Consider the following 18545-nt stretch of genomic DNA (forward strand, 5'->3'; position numbering starts at 1 on the left):
GAAATTCAATCCTGAGAAGTGTGAGGCAATGCATTTGGGAAGGGCTGAGAAGACAAGGCAATGTACAATAAATGCTGGGACACTGAGAAGTGTAGAGGAACAAAGGGACCTTGGAATGCATGTCAACAGATCGCTGAAAATAGCAGGCCAGGTAGATAAGGTGGTTAAGAAGGCATTCGGGATACTGGCCTTTATTGGCCAAGGCATAGAATAGCAGAGAGGTTATGCTTAAACTATATAAAACACTAGTTAGGCCACAGCTAGATTACTGCGTGCATTTCTGGTCACCACATTACAGGAAGGATGTGATTGCACTAGAGAGGGTCAGGGGAGATTTACAGAGGAGGATGTTGCCGGGAATGGAGAATTTTAGCTATGAGGAAAGATTGGATAGACTGGGACAGAGGAGGCTGAGGGGGGACCTAATTCAGGTGTAAAAAATTATAGGGGGCCCAGATATAGTGGATAGGAAGGACCTATTTATCTGAGCAGAGGGGTCAATAACTGGGGGCATAGATTTAAAGTAATTGGTCGGAGATTAAGAGGGGATTTGATAAAAAATGTTTTCACCCAGATCGTGATGAGAGTCTGGAACTCACGACTGAAAGGGTGGTCGAGGCAGAAACCGTCATAGCATTTAAAAAGTACTTGGCTGTGCACTTAAAGTGCCGTAACCTGCAGGGCTACACTAGAGCTGCATAGTGGGATTAGGCCGGAGAGCTCTGTGTGGGCCGCAGGGACACAATGGGCCGAATGGCCTCCTTCTGTGATGTCACAGAGCTCACCAGCAGCCGCGCTGCCTGATTTGTGATTGACAACCGAGAGCCCGCCCATGCGCACCCCGAGCCGCGCACAGCGCCCTCTCTCGGTCGCCATCAGTAATAACCGCGCATGCCCAGAGGACACCAACCGCCCCTCCCCCACACTCGGAGCTGCGCCTGCGCGCTGGATTCCTGTGGCGAGGAGTCGAGGAAAGGTGTTTGTGTCCGTCACAGAGCCGCGATCGGTGATGCGGTGAGTTTTCTCCGCTCCGATTCGTTAGCGAATGGCGCAGGGGGAGGGAGAGAATAAAGGGAAATCCGAACCCGAGTCCGTCCATCCGGGTCCCGCGCGGAGCGCGCTCGAGGGGCACGTGATCCGGGATTGATTGACAGGTGTCTTTGACCAATAGGGAGCGAGCAGGGCGGGGCTGAGGGAGCTTCTGACCAATGGGGAGCGCGCAGGGCGGGGCTGATGGAGCTTCTGACCAATGGGGAGCGCGCAGGGCGGGGCTGAGGGAGCTTCCGACCAATGGGGAGCGCGCAGGGCGGGTCTGGAGACGCGAGCCTGTGGCGGGTCCTCCAACCAATCGGGGAGCCCGAGGGGCGGGACTTGTTCAGGGCCTGGGGCCAGGGCATGTTGTGGGACTTTATTGGACACAAGTCTCTTGGGCTCACATTTTAATACAGACTTTTTAAATTCATGAATGAAGTGACAGGGTCTCTAATTCTGTTGTGCCACAGTTCCTGGGACAGACTGTATCTCCTCCACACAGGGTTTGTGGTAGTTAAAGGGACAGTGATTCTCCTTGTTCTGCGAGTTTGGAATTAACTTTATCTCAGAATACAGACTCCAGGAGTTGACCAATAACTCGAGTCTTGGTTTTGATCTTCCAGAATTCCTGAGAATCTAGAACAGAAGGTGGTAAACGGAACAAGAAAGGAGAGAAGAGAGAAAACAAGGAACCATCGGCCGGTTAGCCTGACTTCAGTCGTACGTGCAGGAAAGATTCACAAGGATGATACCTGCACCTATCAGGAAAGTTAGACAGGCTGGTGCTCATTTCCCTAGAAAAGAGAAGGCCTGATCGAGGTCAGTAAGATTATGACAGGGTAAATGTATAGAAAATGTTCCCACTTTGGGGGAAACCAGAACCAGAGGTCATAAATAGATTTTATAAGAGTGAGAAATAGCACCAGAGTAAAGAAAAGTTCAGAAATAGGAGGGATCAGAAGAGGCAAAAGCGAGGCAGACTGAGATGGGTTTGGAGTGCATGTGACTTAATGACCTGGATATGGGTGTACCGGGCACTATTTTAAAATTTGCAGATGACACAAAACTTGGAAGTATAGTGATAGACTTCAGGAAGACATAAGAATTTGGAGCAGGATAAGGCCATTTGGCCCCTCGAGCCTGCTCTGCCATTTGATAAGATCATGGCTGATATGATCTTGGGCTCAGCTCCACTTCCCTGCCTGCTCCCCATAACCCATCACTCCTTTATGGTTCGAAAATCTGTCTATCTCCACCTTAAATATATTGAATGACCCATCCTCCACAGCTCTCTGGGGCAGAGAATTCCACAGATTTACAACTCTCTTGAGAAAAGAAATTCCTCCTCATCTTAATTCTAAATGGGCTACCCTTTATTCTTAAACTATGCCCTTTAGTTTTGGATTCCCCCACGAATGGAAACATCCTCTCTGCATCTACCTTGTTGAGCCCCCCTAGTATCTTATATGTTTCAATAAGAGCACCTTTCATTCTTCTAAACTCCAATTATAGGCCCAACCTGCTCATCCTTTCTTCATAAATCAACCCCCTCATCTCCAAAATCAACATAGTGAACCTTCTCTGAACTGCCTCCAATGCAAGTATATTCTTCCTTAAATAAGGAGACCAAAACTGTGCACAGTACTCTTGGTGTGGCCTCCTAAATACTCTGTACAGTTGTAGCAGGACTTCCCTAGTTCCATCCCCCTTGCAATAAAGACCAACATTCCATTTGCCTTCCTGATTACTTGCTGTACCTGCATACTAACTTTTTGTGTTTCATGCACAAGGACCCCCAGGTCCCTTGATACTGCAGCATGTTTTAGTTTCCATTTAAATAATAATACGCTTTTTTATTTTTCCTGCCAAAATGGATAATCTCACACATTATACTCCATCTGCCAAAAGTTTGCCCACTCACTTAGCCGGTCTGTATCCCTTTGCAGATTTTTTATTACCTCACACCTTTGTATAATCAGCAAACTTGGCTACATTATATTTGGTCACTTCATCCAAGTCATAGACCGGCTGTTGAAATGGGCGGATATGTGGTAGATGCAATTTAATGCAGAAAAGTATCAACTGATACATTTTGGTAGAATGAGGAGAGGAAATAGAAACTAAAGTGTACAATCTTAAAGAGGTTGCATGAACAGAGGTACATGTGCACAAATTGTTGAAGGTGGCAGGACAGGTTCAGAAAGCAGTTAAAAAAGCTAACAGGATCCTCGGCTTCATGAACAGATGTACAGAGTACAAATGCATGGAAATTATTATGAACCTGCATAAAACACTGGTTCAGCCCCAACTGGAGTATCGTGACCAATTCTGGGCACCGGACTTTAGGAAGGATGTGAAGGCCTTGGAGAAGGTGCAGAAACGATTTACGAGAATGATTCCAGGAATGAGGGACTTCAGTTACATTGATAGACTGGAGAAGCTGGGATTGTTCTCCTTGGAGCAGAGAAGATTGAGAGGAGATTTGATAGAGGTGTTCAAAATAATGAGGGGTCTGGACAGTGCTTAAGATCTGTAATGAACTGCCTAAAGGGTGGTGGAGGCAGACTCAATTGTGGCTTTCAAAGGGAGTTGGATAAGTATCTGAAGGAAAATAAACTGCAGGGCTATGGGGAAAAGGCGGGGGACTAGCTAAGGTGCACTTGCAGAGAGCTGGCACGGGCTCGACGGGCCGAATGGCCTCCTGTGTTGGAACCATTCGAGGATTCCATGCCTACGCCCTAAAGTCAGAAGAGCGCCCTCTGCTGCTGCATTACACTTGTTTCAGAAGTCGGCAGCGAAAGTCCCGCCCCTCATGTCCACAATTGGTTGGAGGACCCGCCGCCACCTCAGCCCTCCAAGCTCTGCCTGCTTGCTCCCTATTGATCGAAGCTCACGTCAGTCATGGCCGTGGAGTTGATCACATGCCCAAGTCCGGTTCCCTACAGAAGACAACATGCTAAGAAATAGGAGCAGGAGTAGGCCCCACAGCCCTTCGAGCCTGCTCCACCATTCAATAAGATCATGGCTGATCATCGATCTCAACTCCACTTTCCTGCCTGATCTCCATATCCCTCGATTCCCCTAGAGTCCAAAAATCTATCTATCTCAGCCCTGAATATATTCACCTTGAATATAAGAACCACAGGCCTGTGGGGCAGAGATTTCCAAAGATTCACAACCCTGTGAGTGAAGAAATTCTTCCTCATCTCTGTTTTAAATAGCCCTACCCCTTATCCTGAGACTGTGCCCCCTAGTTCTGGACACTCCAGCCAGGGGAAACAACCTCTCAGCATCTACCCTGTCAATCCCCTTCAGACGCATGTATGTTTCAATGAGATTACCTCTCAATCTTCCAAACTCCAGAGAGTATGGGCCCATTCTACACAATCTCTCATCATAAGACAGCCCTTTCATCCCAGGAATCAATCGTGAACCTTTGTTGCACCACCTCCAAGGCAAGTATATCCTTCCTTAGATAAGGAGACCAAAGCTGTGCACAGTACTCCAGGTGTGGTCTCACCAAGGCCCTGTACAATTGTAGCAAGACTTCCTTACTCTTATACTCCAACCCCATGCAATAAAGGACAACGTGCCATTTGCCTTCTTGCTTGCTGTACCAGTATGTTCACTTTCTGTGTTTCTTGCACGCGGACACCCGAATCTCTCTGAACACATTTAAAAGCTCTGACCATTTAAAAAATATTCTGTTTTTCTATTCTTCCAAGTAAAGTGAATAACCTCGCATTTCCCTACATTATACTCCATCTGCCACCTTACTGCCCTCTCACTTAGTCTGTCTATATCCCTTTGCAGACATTTTGTGTTCTCCTCACAGCTTACTGTCCCAACTAGCTTTGTATCATCAGCAAACTTATATACATTACACTCGGTCTCTTCATCTAGGTCATTAATATAGATTGTAAATAGCTGAGGCCCCAGCACTGATCCTTGCGGCACCCCACTAGTTACAGCCAGCCAACCTGAAAAAGACCCGTTTATCCCTGCTCTCTGTTTTCTGTCTGTCAATCAATCCTCTATCCATGCTAATACATTACCTCCAATCCCATGAGCCCTTATCTTGAGTAATAACATTTTATGAGACACTTTATCAAATGCCTTTTGGAAATCCAAATATACTACATCCACTGGTTTATCTGCCCTGCGAGTTACATCCTCAAAAAAACTCTAATAAATTTGTCAAACACGATTTCCCTTTCATAAAACCATGTTGACTCTACCTAATTATGTTATGATTATCTAAATGCCCTGATACCATTTCCTTAACAATGGATTCTTGCATTTTCCCGATGTCTGATGTCAGGGTAACTGGCCTATAGTTCTGTTTTCTCTCTCCCTCCTTTCTTGAATAGCGGTGTTACATTTGCTACCTTCCAATCCGCTGGGATCATTCTAGAATCGAGGGAATGTTGGAAGATCAGAACCAATGTATCCACTATCTCTGCAGCTGTCTCTTTAAGAACCCAAGGATGCAGGCCGTTAGGTCGAGGGCATTGGTCGGCTTTTAGTCCCATTAATTTTTCTAGTACTTTCTCTCTATTTATATTAATTACATTAAGTTCCTCATCCTCACTAATCCCCAACATTTTAGGTATGATTTTTGCATCTTCTACTGTGAAGACAGATGCAAAATATTTGTTTAACGTTTTCTGCCATATCCTTATTTCCCATAATAATTCCTCCTGTCTCAGTCTCTAAGGGACCAATGTATACATTTGCTACTCACTTCCTATTTACATACTTTTTATATTTATGTCTACAAAAGAACATAAGAAATAGCAGCAGGAGCAAGCCATATGGCCCCTTGAGCCTGCTGCATCATTTAATACGATCAGGGAAGTATAGACCGGTTAACCTGACATCGGTGGTGGGGAAAATGTTGGAATCAATTATTAAAGATTAAATAGCAGCGCATTTGGAAAGCAGTGACAGCATCGGTCCAAGTCAGCATGGATTTATGAAAGGGAAATCATGCTTGACAAATCTTCTGGAATTTTTTGAGGATGTAACTAGTAGAGTGGACAAGGGAGAACCAGTGGATGTGGTGTATTTGGACTTTCAAAAGGCTTTTGATAAGGTCCCACACAAGATATTGGTGTGCAAAATTAAAGCACATGGTATTGGGGGTAATGTATTGACTGGATAGAGAACTGGTTGGCAGACAGGAAGCAGAGAGTCGGAATAAACGGGTTCTTTTCAGAATGGCAGGCAGTGACTAGTGGGGTACCGCAAGGTTCAGTGCTGGGACCCCAGCTACTTGCAATATACATCAATGATTTAGATGAAGGAATTGAATGTAATATCTCCAGGTTTGCAGATGACACTAAGTTCGGTGGCGGTGTGAGCGGTGAGGAGGATGCTAAGAGGCTGCAGGGTGACTTGGACAAGTTAGGTGAGTGAGCAAATGCATGGCAGATGCAGTATAATGTGGATAAATGTGAGGTTATCCACTTTGGTGGCAAAAACAGGAAGACAGAATATTATCTGAATGGTGACAGATTAGGAAAAGGGGAGGTGCAACGAGACCTGGGTGTCATGGTACATCAGTCATTGAATGTTGGCATACAGGCACAGCAGGCGGTGAAGAAGGTAAATGGCATGTTGGCCTTCATAGCTAGCGGGTTTGAGTCTCGGAGCAGGGAGGTCTTACTGCAGTTGTCCAGAGCCTTGGTGAGGCCACACCTGGAATATTGTGTTCCGTTTTGGTCTCCTAATCTGAGGAAGGACGTTCTTGCTACTGAGGGAGTACAGCGAAGGTTCACCAGATTGATTCCTGGGATGGCAGGACTGACATATGAGGAGAGATTGGATCATCTGGGCTTCTATCCACTGGAGTTTAGAATAATGAGAGGGGATCTCCTAGAAACATATAAAATTCTGACGGGATTGGACAGGTTAGATGCAGGAAGAATGTTCCCGTTGTTGGGGAGTTACAGAACCAGGGGTTACAGTCTTAGAATAAGGGGTAAGCCATTTAGGACCGAGATGAGGAGAAACTTCTTCACTCAGAAAGTGGTTAACCTGTGGAATTCCCTACCGCAGAGAGTTGTTGAGGCCAATTCACTAAATATATTCAAAAGGGAGTTAGATATGGCCCTTACGGCCAAAAGGATCACGGAGTATGGAGAGAAAGCAGGAAAGGGGTACTGAGGTTGAATGATCAGCCATGATCTTATTGAATGGCGGTGCAGGCTCGAAGGGCTGAATGGCCTACTCCTGCACCTATTTTCTATGTTTCTATGGCCGATCTGATCATGGACTCAGGTTCACTTCCTTGCCCGATTCCCATAACCCCTTATTCCCTTATCGGTTAAAAAATTGTTTATCTCTGCCTTAAATTTATTCAATGTCCCAGCTTCCACAGCTCTCTGAGGCAGCAAATTCCACAGATTTACAACCCACTGAGAGAAGAAATTTCTCCTCATCTCTGTTTTAAATGGGTGGATCCTTATTCTAAGATTATGCCCTCTAGTTCTAGTCTCCCCTATCAGTGGAAACATCCACTCTGCATCCACCTTGTCAAGCCCCCCCATAATCTTATACGTTTCGATAAAGATCACCTCTCATTCTTCTGAATTCCAATGAGTAGAGGCCCAACCTCCTCAAACTTTCCTCATAAGTCAGCCCCCACATCTCCGGAATCAACCTAGTGAACCTTCTCTGAACTGCCTCCAAAGCAAGTATATCTTTTCTTAAATATGGAAACCAAAACTGTACGCAGTATTCCAGGTGTGGCCTCACCAATACCCTGTACAGCTGTAGCAAGACTTCCCTGCCTTTACACTCCATCCCCTTTTGCAATAAAGACCAACATTCCATTGGCCTTCCTGATCACTTGCTGTACCTGCATACTAACCTTTTGTGTTTCATGCATAAATACCTCCAGGTCCCGCTGTACTGCGGCACTTTGCAATTTTTCTCCATTTAAATAACAACTTGTTCTTCGATTTTTTTCTGCCAATGTGCATAACCTCACTTTCCAACATTATACTCCATCTACCAAATTTTTGCCCACTCACTTAGCCTGTCGAAGTCCTTTTGCAGGTTTTTTGTGTCCTCCTCACACATTGCTTTTCCTCCCACTTTTGTATCATCAGCAAACTTGGCTACGTTACACTCGGTCCCTTTATCCAAGTCGTTAATACAGATTGTAAATAGTTGGGTTCCCAGCACTGACCCCGGTGACACTCTGCGAGTTACTGATTGCCAACCAGAGAATAAACCATTTATCCCGACTCTCTGTTTTCTATTAGTTAGCCAATCCTCTATCCATGTTGATATATTATCCCCAACCCTGTAAACTTTTATCTTGTGCAGTAACCTTTTATGCGGCACCTTGTCAAATGCCTTCTGGAAATCCAAATACACCACTGGTTCCCCTTTATCCACCCTGTCGGTTACATTCTCAAAGAACTCCAGCAACTTTGTCAAACATGATTTCCCCTTCATAAATCCATGCTGTCTCTGCCTAACTGAATTATGTTTTTCCAAATGTCCTGATACTACTTCTTTAATAATGAACTCCAACATTTTCTCAATCACAGATGTTGGGTCTATAGTTTCCTGCGTTTTGTCTGCCTCTTTTTTTAAATAGTGTTACATTTGCAGTTTTCCAACTATTTTTGCCTTTTTATCAATTTTTTGGTCATCCTTTGCTGGTTTCTGAAACTCTCCCAATCCTCAGGCTTACTACTATTCTTCGCAATGTTATAATCTTCTTTCAATCTAATGCTATGCTTAACTTCTTTAGTTAGCCACAGATGGATCACTTTCCCTGTGGCGTTTTTGATTTTCAATGGAATGTATTTGTGCTGTGATGTGCTGCGGCCCCTCAATCCGCCCAGTTCGGTTCTGGGGGTGTGGGCGGGGGGGGGTGGGGGGGGTGTGCTCAATCCGCCCCGCTCGGTTCTGGGGGTTGGGGGGTGGGGGGTGTGCTCAATCTGCCCCGCTCGGTTCTGGGGGTGTGGGTGCGCTCAATCTGCCCCGCTCTGTTCCCGGGGGGGCGGGGCGGGGCCTCAGTCTTCCCCGCTCTGTTCTCTGGGGTGGGGGGAGGGGGCACTCAATCCGCCCCGCTCGGTTCTGGGGGGGGGGGGGGGTTCAGTCTGCTCCACTAAGTTCTCGGTGGGGGTGGTCACTCAATCCACCCCGCTTGGTTCTGGGGGGTGGGGGGGCTCAGTCTGCCCCGCTCTAGTCCTGGGGGGTGGGCTAAATTCGCCCCGCTCTGTTCCCGGGGGGAGGGTTCTCAATCCTTCCCGCTCTGTTCCCGGGGGGTGGGGATTGAATCCGCCCCGCTCGGTTCTGGGTGGGGTGGGGGGTGGGGATTGAATCCGCCCCACTCTGTTCCCGGAGGGTGGGGGGGGGGGTTCAATCCACCCCACTCTGTTCCCGGGGGGGGGCTCAGTCTGCCCTGCTCGGTTCGGTGGGGGGGAGGTGCTCGGAAGCTGCGGTTTGTATTTTATTTTCATTGATCTCCCTGCTCGCGCTTCTCTCCGCTATTTATATATAAAAAACCTCATAAAACTCACTTTCCACCGGTGATGGGGCTCGCAGGCGGTGTGAGCTGAGCATGCACGGTGCAGGCCGGCCACCTGTGGGCGGGGCCAGGGGGCGCATGCGTGGTGTCAGCGCGGGGGCCTGTGGGTAGTGTTGATCCTGTCAACCAACCTGTGCAGCACCTGGGCCTGAAAATCAGCTTCACTGACCCTGGGCTGGGAAAGGGCGACATGAGGCAACATTCCCCCTCTTACCCCTTTCTAAACTCCCTTTGCAGGGTGTCAGATGTGGAGCATTTACAGACAGGAAGCTCAGACCCAACTATCAAGTCAAGATCCGACAGAGTCGCTTGATTCATCAGGACCTGAATATCATCGGCCTTTGCACATGGAAGGAGAGAGCAGCGATCACAGCTCAGACAAACCACACACGTGTTTTGTGTGTGGAAAGGGATTTCTTTATCCATCCCGTCTGTGGACACCCCAGCTTGTTCACACTGACGAGAGGTCGTTTAAATGTTCCGACTGTAGGGAAGAGCTTTAAAAGTTCTGGGGAGCTGAAGCGACACCAGCGCCTCCACACTGGGCAGAGGTTGTTCAGCTGCTCCATGTGTGGGAAAAGATACGCTCAGTCCACCAGCCTGCTGATACACCAGCGAGTTCACACTGGGTAGAGGTTGTTCAGCTGCTCCACGTGTGGGAAGGGATTCACTCAATTCACCAGCCTGCTGATACACCAGTGTGTCCACACTGGGGAGCGGCCGTTCACCTGCTCCACGTGTGGGAAGGGATTCACTCAATCCACCAGCCTGCTGATACACCAGCGAGTTCACACTGGGGAGCGACCGTTCAACTGCTCTGAGTGTGGGAAGGGATTCACTCACTCAGCCCACCTGCTGATACACTAGCGAGTTCACACTGGGGAGAGGCCGTTCACCTGCTCCACATGTGGAAAGGGATTCACTTGTTCATCCAGCTTGCTGAAACACCAGCGAGTTCACACTGATGAGAGACCGTTTAATTGTTGTTACTGTGGAAAGAGCTTTAAAAGCTCCCAAGAGCTGAAGGCACACCAATGAGTTCACACTGGAGAGAGACCGCTCACCTGCTCTGTTTGTGGGAAGGGATTCGCTCGGTCATCCGACCTGCTGAAACACCAGCAAGTTCACACTGGTGAAAGACCCATTCACCTGCTCTGTGTGTGCGAAGAGTTTCACTCGGTCATCCGACCTGCTGAAACACCAGCGAGTTCACACTGGAGAGAGACTGTTCAACTGCTCCGTGTGTGCGAAGAGATTCACTTAGTCATCCCACCTGCTGAAACACCAGCGAGTTCACACTGTTCTGTAGCGCAGGCCCTGCAGACAGCTGGGGCGACATGAACGTGGATGGGAGAATGTTTTTATAAATATTGAACCGCTGATAATCTTTCAAACTGTTGTGCTGATGATCCCCTTGATTTGACCTTTCATGTTATTACATAGAATTACATACAATGTACAGCATAGAAACTGTCCATTTGGCCCAACTGGTCCGAGCCGGTGTTTATGGTCCACACAAGACTCCTGTCATCCTATTCCGTCTAACCCGATACATATAACCATGTGTTGCTTTCTCCCTCCATTGGCATTCCGTTAGATGTATCTGTCCCAATGCACATTTCACCACTCCCTGGGTAAAGAACCTTCTCCTGAATTCCCTACTGGATTTATGAGTGACTATTTTATATTTATGGCCCTATAAATATGATGAGATTCTGTTTAGCTGACCAGTGTGTTGTACTTTACTTGTTCTGAGGAATGAAACATTACTGAGCCCCTGGACCCGTGTTATGGGATGAAGTGCCAGACCAGTAAAGGCCCAATGTCTGGGTGTGAATCTAACAATAACCTCACGGACCATATAGGTGATAACCAGATGGGCTTGTGGTTATAGTCTGCTCACAATGGACTAAATCCCCTTTACTGGCTCCTGCAGCAGGTGATGGAGATTCACAATCTGCACGGGTAGGGAAGGAACCGAGCAACAGGACGAGGCCGTTCAGCCCCTCAAGACTATTCCGCCATTCAATCAGATCACAGCTAATCTGTATCTCAAATCCATCTACCCACTTTGCTTCCATAAGCCTTAATACCCACACCCACAACAATCTATCAATCTCCTTCTTGATATTTTCAATTCACCCCCAGCCTCAACAGCTTTTTGGGAGAGAGTTCCAGATTTCCACTGCCTTTTGTTTGGAAAAAGGGCTTCTTCCCATCACCCTCAAGCAGCCTAGCTCTAATTTTATGGTTATGCCACTCCCCCCCCCCCCCCCCCCACCGTTCTGGACTGCCCCCACCAGAATAGATTCTCTCTATTTACCCTATCAAATCCTTTAATCATCTTAAACACCTCAATCAGATCACCTCTTAATCTTCTATACTCAAGGGATTACCAGCCTAGTCTGTACAATCTTTCCTCTGGTCTGAGCGGTGCTCTCCAGAATAAGGTTGACGGTCATGTCTGAATGTCAATAAAAATCATTTATATGAACTCTAGAGTCTCATGTGATTCTTCCGTGGCAGGTACAGCACAGGCTAGATGCAGAGTAAATCTCCCTCTGCACTGTCCCATCCAACACTCCCCGTGTTACGAATACCTTCTCTGGATCCCGAGTCTTGGATTTATATAGCACCTTTCATGACCACCGGACATCTCAAAGCACTTTGCAGTTTTGAAGTGTAGTCACTGTTATAATGTGGGAAACGAGGCAGCCAATTTGTGCACAGCAAGCTCCCACAAACAGCAAGGTAATAATGACCAGATAATCTGTTTCTTTTGTTATGTTGATTGAGGGATAAATATTGGCTAGAACAGTAGAGATAACTCCCCTGCTCTTCTATGAAATAGTGCCATGGAATCTTTTATGACCACTTGAGAGCAGTTGGGACCACGGTTTAATGTTTCATCCGAAAGACAGCACCTCCGACAGTGCAACACACCCACAGCACTGTACGGGAGTGTCAGGTTAGATTTTTGTGCTCAACTCCCTGGAATGGGACTTGAACCCACAACCTTCTGACTCAGGGCGTGTGCGCTACCCACTGAGCCACATCTGGCAATGTGATGTTGGTTGAGGGACAATGAGGTGTTCATTGTGGCTCAGTGGTAACATGCTTGTCTCCGAGTCAGGAGGTTGTGGATTCAAGTCCACCTCCAGAGCCTTGAGCATAAAATTTAGGCTGACATTCCAATGCAGTACAGAGGGAGCACCGCACTGTCAGAGGTGCCCTTTTTCACATGAGACATTCAACCGAGGCCCTATCTGACACCTCAAGTGGCCGTAAGACATCCCATGGCATTATTTCGAAGAAAAAGGGAGTTCTCCCCAGTGTCCTGGCTAACATTTATCCCTCAACCAAAATCTCCAAAACAGATTATCTGGTCATTATCACATTGCTGTCTGTGGGAACTTGTTGTGTGCAAATTGGTTGTTGCATTTCCTCCATTACAGCAGCGACTGCATTTAAAGGATACTTCATTGGCTGCAAAGGGCTTTGGGACATCCTGAGGTGGCGAAAGGCACTTTATAAATACAAAGGAGAAAAGGCTTAAAAATGGAACAGTGGGTAACAGGACATTAATTAGTCTCCTCTTGGAGAAACCAAGGAATCGACTCACTGTATGTAGGAAACAAAGCTGATTTATTTGACAGTTGTTTGACAGAGGGAGCAGATAGATTTACAAGAAAGGTTGCAGGAATGAGGAAAATCAGTTATGTGGATAGACTGGAGAAACTGGGATTGTTCTCCTGAGTCACTCAATACTTTTCCACTTTTTACCCTTCTTTCCTTTTCTTTTGATCCCTCCCTGACCGTTCTCTCCTGTCATCATGCCTCCTTTCGTCTCTCCTTTCTCGGATATTCTGCCCTCCCAAATCCCTACCCCAACCCTTCATTACTCTTTGATCTTCGTACTCTCCTGCTGCCGCCCCAGGCTTGAGTCCCTCCTAGGTAAACCTGCAGCTTCCCTCTGTGCCTTTCTTGGCATCTGCCGAAGGGCCCATCGACGCACTCATCACTGCCTCCTTAGGAGCAGCAACCCTAACTGTCCCATCCTACTCTCTCACCCACTGGGGGCTAATCTTGTCAATGTCCCCCCTGTTCAACTCACCATTCCCCCCTCCTCTTCCCCCGCGCCACCACAGCGCTGACCTTGTGGACGCTGGCAGTGGGGCAGCCATCACCAACCCTCTCTGCATCTCCCTCCAGAATGTCCGTTCACTTGTGAATAACGCCCTTCCCATCCATGAGCTTATCATGGATGATGGTATCGACATCATGGCCCTGACAGAAACTTGGTTGAGGGGCAATTGCACCTTACCCTTAAATGAAACCTCCCCTCCTGGCTACACCTTCCACCACTTGCCCTGCCCAGACCGCTGTGGTGGCGGTGTGGCTCTCATCATCAAATCTTACCTTGGTCTGTCCCCCTACTCCTCCGACACCTTCTCCTCCTTTGAACATCTCACCTTATTCCACCCCTTTCTCCCATTTAAAATTCTTCTCTCTACCGCCCTCCCAAATACCATAAAAAATGTTATTACCGACATTTCTTCACTACTTTCCTCCTTCTGCACCGAATGAGTTCTCATCCTCGGTGACTTCAACCTCCATCTCAACTCATTGTGCTCCCTCTCCTCTCAGTTCACTAGCCTCATATCCTCCCTTAATCTCTCCCTCCATGTACACTCCACAGCCATATTCGCAGCCACCCCCTTGACCTTGCTATTTCACGTGGCCTCGCCACTCCCATCATGTCAATTACAGAAAAGGCCATCTCTGACCACATCCTCGTATCGCTCTCCACCCACATCCCTCTTCCACCCCCATCCCCCGCCAGCCCTACTTCCTTCCGTGTCCGCCCCTGGAAAAAACTCTCTCTTGACTCTTTGACAATGGTACTTATGAACAGCTACTTTGACCCTCCTATCACCATGACATTTCTGCAGCTATCGATCTGCTCAATCACACCCTCACCACCTCCTTTGATGCCCCAGATTTCTATGATTCCATGATTCTAAGACGGACTGAACAAAAAATGCAACCTGTATTTGTAAATGTTGTTTCAGAGAAGAGCCCATACATTAAAGGGGCAGTGGAGCTGGATACGGAATTTGGTTAGGGGACAGAAAGCAGAGAGTAGTGGTGGCTATTTGTTTTTCGGACTAGAGAGAAATGTGCAGTGGTGTTCCCCAGCGGCCGGTTCAGGTCATTGCTCTTCCTATATAATTATTGATCTGGATTTGTGTATACGAGGCATAATTTCAAAGTTTGCAGATGGCTTGAAACTAGGAAATATAGTTAACTCATCATCATCAGCAGCAGTCCCTCGGAATCGAGGAAGACTTGCTTCCATTCTTAAAATGAGTCCTTACGTGACTGAACAGTTCAATACGAGAACCACAGTCCCTGTCACAGATGGGACAGATAGTCATTGAGGGAAAGGGTGGGTGGGACTGGTTTGCCGCACGCTCTTTCCGCTGTCTGCGCTTGATGTCTGCATGCTCTCGGCAATGAGACTCGAGGTGCTCAGCGCCCTCCCGGATGCACTTCCTCCACTTAGGGCGGTCTTTGGCCAGGGACTCCCAGGTGTCAGTGGGGATGTTGCACTTTATCACTATAGTTAACTATGAGGGGAGTAGTAACAGACTTTAGGGGACATAGACAGAGTGATAAAATAGGTGCACATATGGTAAAAGAAATTCAAGGCATAGAAGTGTGAAGTAGTACATTTTGGTAAGAAGAGCGAGGAGAGGTAATGTAAATGAGAGGGTTCAATCTTAAAGGGGACAGGAACAGTGACACCTATATGTACACAAGTCTTTAAAGGTGACGGGGCAAGTTGAGGAGGCTGTTAAATCTGCATACGGGATCCCTGGCTTTATACGCAGAGGCATGGCCTAGAAATTCGTTTCAGACGGTGGTGCACAGTGGACGGTATCAGATCAGCCACCGCCTTTTATTCAGTTCATTGCATTAAAATGGCTCGAGCCCGTAGGGTGTATTTATGCATTGCTGCTGTTAACAAAGATCAGTAAGATGGACTGCACTGTGCCTCCACACTGGTGATCATTTTCCAACATTCTGTTGACTCTGGATCAGTTCCTATGAACTGGAGGGTAGCTAATGTAACACCACTTTTTAGAAAAAGAAGGGAGAGAGAAAACGGGGAATTATAGACCTTTTAGCCTGACATCGGTGTTGGAGAAAATGTTGGAATCAATTATTAAAGATGAAATAGCAGCGCATTTGGAAAGCAATGACAGGATCGGTCCAAGTCAGCATGGATTTATGAAAGGGAAATCATGCTTGACAAATCTTTTGTATTTTTTGAAGATGTAACTAGTAGAGTGGACAAGGGAGAACCAGTGGATGTGGTGTATTTAGACTTTCAAAAGGCTTTTGACAAGGTCCTACACAAGAGAAAAGTGTGTAAAATTAAAGCACATGGTATTGGGGGTAATGTATTGACGTGGATAGAAAACTGGTTGGCAGACAGGAAGCAGAGAGTTGGAATAAACGGGTCCTTTTCAGAATGGCAGGCAATGGGGTGCTGCAGGGTTCAGTGCTGGGACACCAGCTATTTACAATATACATCAATGATTTAGATGAAGGAATTGAATGTAATATCTCCAAGTTTGCAGACGACACTAAGCTGGGTAGCGGTGTGGGCTGTGAGGAGGATGCTAAGAGACTGCAGGGTGACTTGGAAATGTTAGGTGAGTGGGCAAATGCATGGCAGATGCAGTATAATGTGGATAAATGTGAGGTTATCCACTTTGGTGGAAAAAAACAGGAAGACAGAATATTATCTGAATGGTGACAGATTAGGAAAAGGGGAGGTGCACCGAGACCTGGGTGTCATGGTACATCAGTCATTGATGTTTGGCATGCAGGTACAGCAGGTGGTGAAGAAGGCAAATGGCATGTTGGCCTTCATAGCTAGATGATTTGAGTATCGGAGCAGGGAGGTCTTATTGCAGTTGTACAGAGCCTTGGTGAGGCCACGCCTGGAATAGTGTGTTCCGTTTTGGTCCCCTAATCTGAGGAAGAACGTTCTTGCTATTGAGGGAGTACAGCGAAGGTTCACCAGATTGATTCCCGGGATGGCAGGACTGACATATGAGGAGAGACTGGATCAACTGGGCTTGTATCCACTGGAGTTTAGAAGAATGAGAGGGGACCTCATAGAAACATATAAAATTCTGATGGGATTGGACAGGTTAGAATGTTTCCGTTGCTGGGGAGCTCCAGAACCAGGGGGTCACAGTCTAAGAATAAGGGGTAAGCCATTTAGGACCAAGATGAGGAGAAACTTCTTCACTCCGAGAGTGGTTAACCTGTGGAATTCTCTATCGCAGAAAGTTGTTGAGACCAGTTTGTTAGATATATTCAAAGGGGAGTTAGATATGGCCCTTACGGTCAAAGGGATCAAGGGGTATGGAGAGAAAGCAGGACAGGGGTACTGAGGTTGAATGTTCAGCCATGAACTCATTGAATGGTGGTGTAGGCTCGAAGGGCCGAATGGCCTACTCCTGCACCTATTTTCTATGTTTATGTTTCTAAAAAAAACAACCTACTGAGCAAGTGTTGTCTTGCCCCGCCACAGAACTGCTGGGAGTCGCCCAGCAGAGGCGGAGACTCCGAGGCGGTGTCAGGGAGCGGGTTGTTCTGACCTGGCTCACTGTTTATCGACTGAACAACAGGATTATTATTAGAAGACCCGGAGGCGGGGCGGGGCTGTTGGGCTAGCCCGAGTGTCAATGCCTGAACACAACAGGTTAGCAGCTGGCAGGTCAAAAAACATCAATTACAGAACTTTGTTCATTCAAATCTATAGAAAAAGAAACTCTCCGACCGAACGTTTGACCGACTCCCCAGTCAATACCCAGGTAAGTTTCTGGGCTCCGCTGTTTAGCTTAGACTGGACGCAGGGCGGAAGAGTGTGTGCGGTTATGTGAAGCAATACTTTGCAAAGTTTCCCGTAGATTCTCTTGGCGGATTATCTGATCTTTACTGTCCTGGAATTCTGTGACTTTAACAACAGATGAAAATATATAACTAACTTTGTTCACAATTGAAATGGTGGCGAATTGCCAAACCGCTTGGATTTGATTTCACCAGAGAAACTCCTCCCTGTTCTGAAGCAACTGAGGAATGATTGAGTTGAATTCACCCTGAGGGCTGGCAGCACCTTTCCCACAGAAAACGGAGCTCTGAATCTCCCAGACCAAGGGGCAGATCACATTCACAATTTGTGACTTGCTAAAATCAAACAAGGAGCTTCTACCTGATTGGTTGTAGTGAAATAACAAGGATCTAACCTGGAACATCTGCACGGAAATAAAGAGACAGAAAATCCTTGTGTGATTGAGGCAAGGCTAATGGAGCTTCTAAGCTTCATTTTGTTTTGTATTAGCATTTTCTCCCCTTCCTCTTTCTTTTGAAAGCCTGTTTCCCGCGGTCAGAGATGCTCCCTTGCGCCGTGAGTTAGTTCTCTGTCCCTCGCGGCTGTAACAATGATGTGACTGTTCACCCAGACTGTGACTGAGGGCAGTCCATTTTACACCGGGGATCTCCGGGTTAATCCCACTCCCGGTCTCCACCAGTCTCCGCACGGACACATTGTCGAGCGGTTGCAGGACAGAAAGCAGGAACCCGATCTCAGGGGATTTACCCCATCCTGGTCGAGTGGCACTTTCTGCCTGTTGTAGAATTCGCAATTCAGTAAACACAGGGTGGGAACCCGGTCCTTGCTCATTCCATGTACATTTATACAATAATACACGGTGTTTTCACTCACGAACCGTTTGGTGCCCAGTATTGTTTTATTTAACTGAACAAAAGCGGGACCAGCAGTTCAGACTAACACACAGATCAGCTCAGTAAAGGGTTAACACATTCACACTGACCGATTATCGTCTGTGCCGAGCACCTGGAACATTCAGCCTCTGGTTAC

At 47.1% G+C, this 18545-nt stretch overlaps 1 pseudogene; it reads left to right on the forward strand.

Moving 5' to 3' along the window:
• Positions 1–18545, forward strand: part of LOC139274113 (zinc finger protein 721-like) — a 367939-nt pseudogene that overhangs the window by 284619 nt on the left and 64775 nt on the right.

The sequence above is a fragment of the Pristiophorus japonicus genome, chromosome 9, assembly GCF_044704955.1.
Source record: "Pristiophorus japonicus isolate sPriJap1 chromosome 9, sPriJap1.hap1, whole genome shotgun sequence".
Lineage (NCBI taxonomy): Eukaryota > Metazoa > Chordata > Chondrichthyes > Pristiophoridae > Pristiophorus > Pristiophorus japonicus.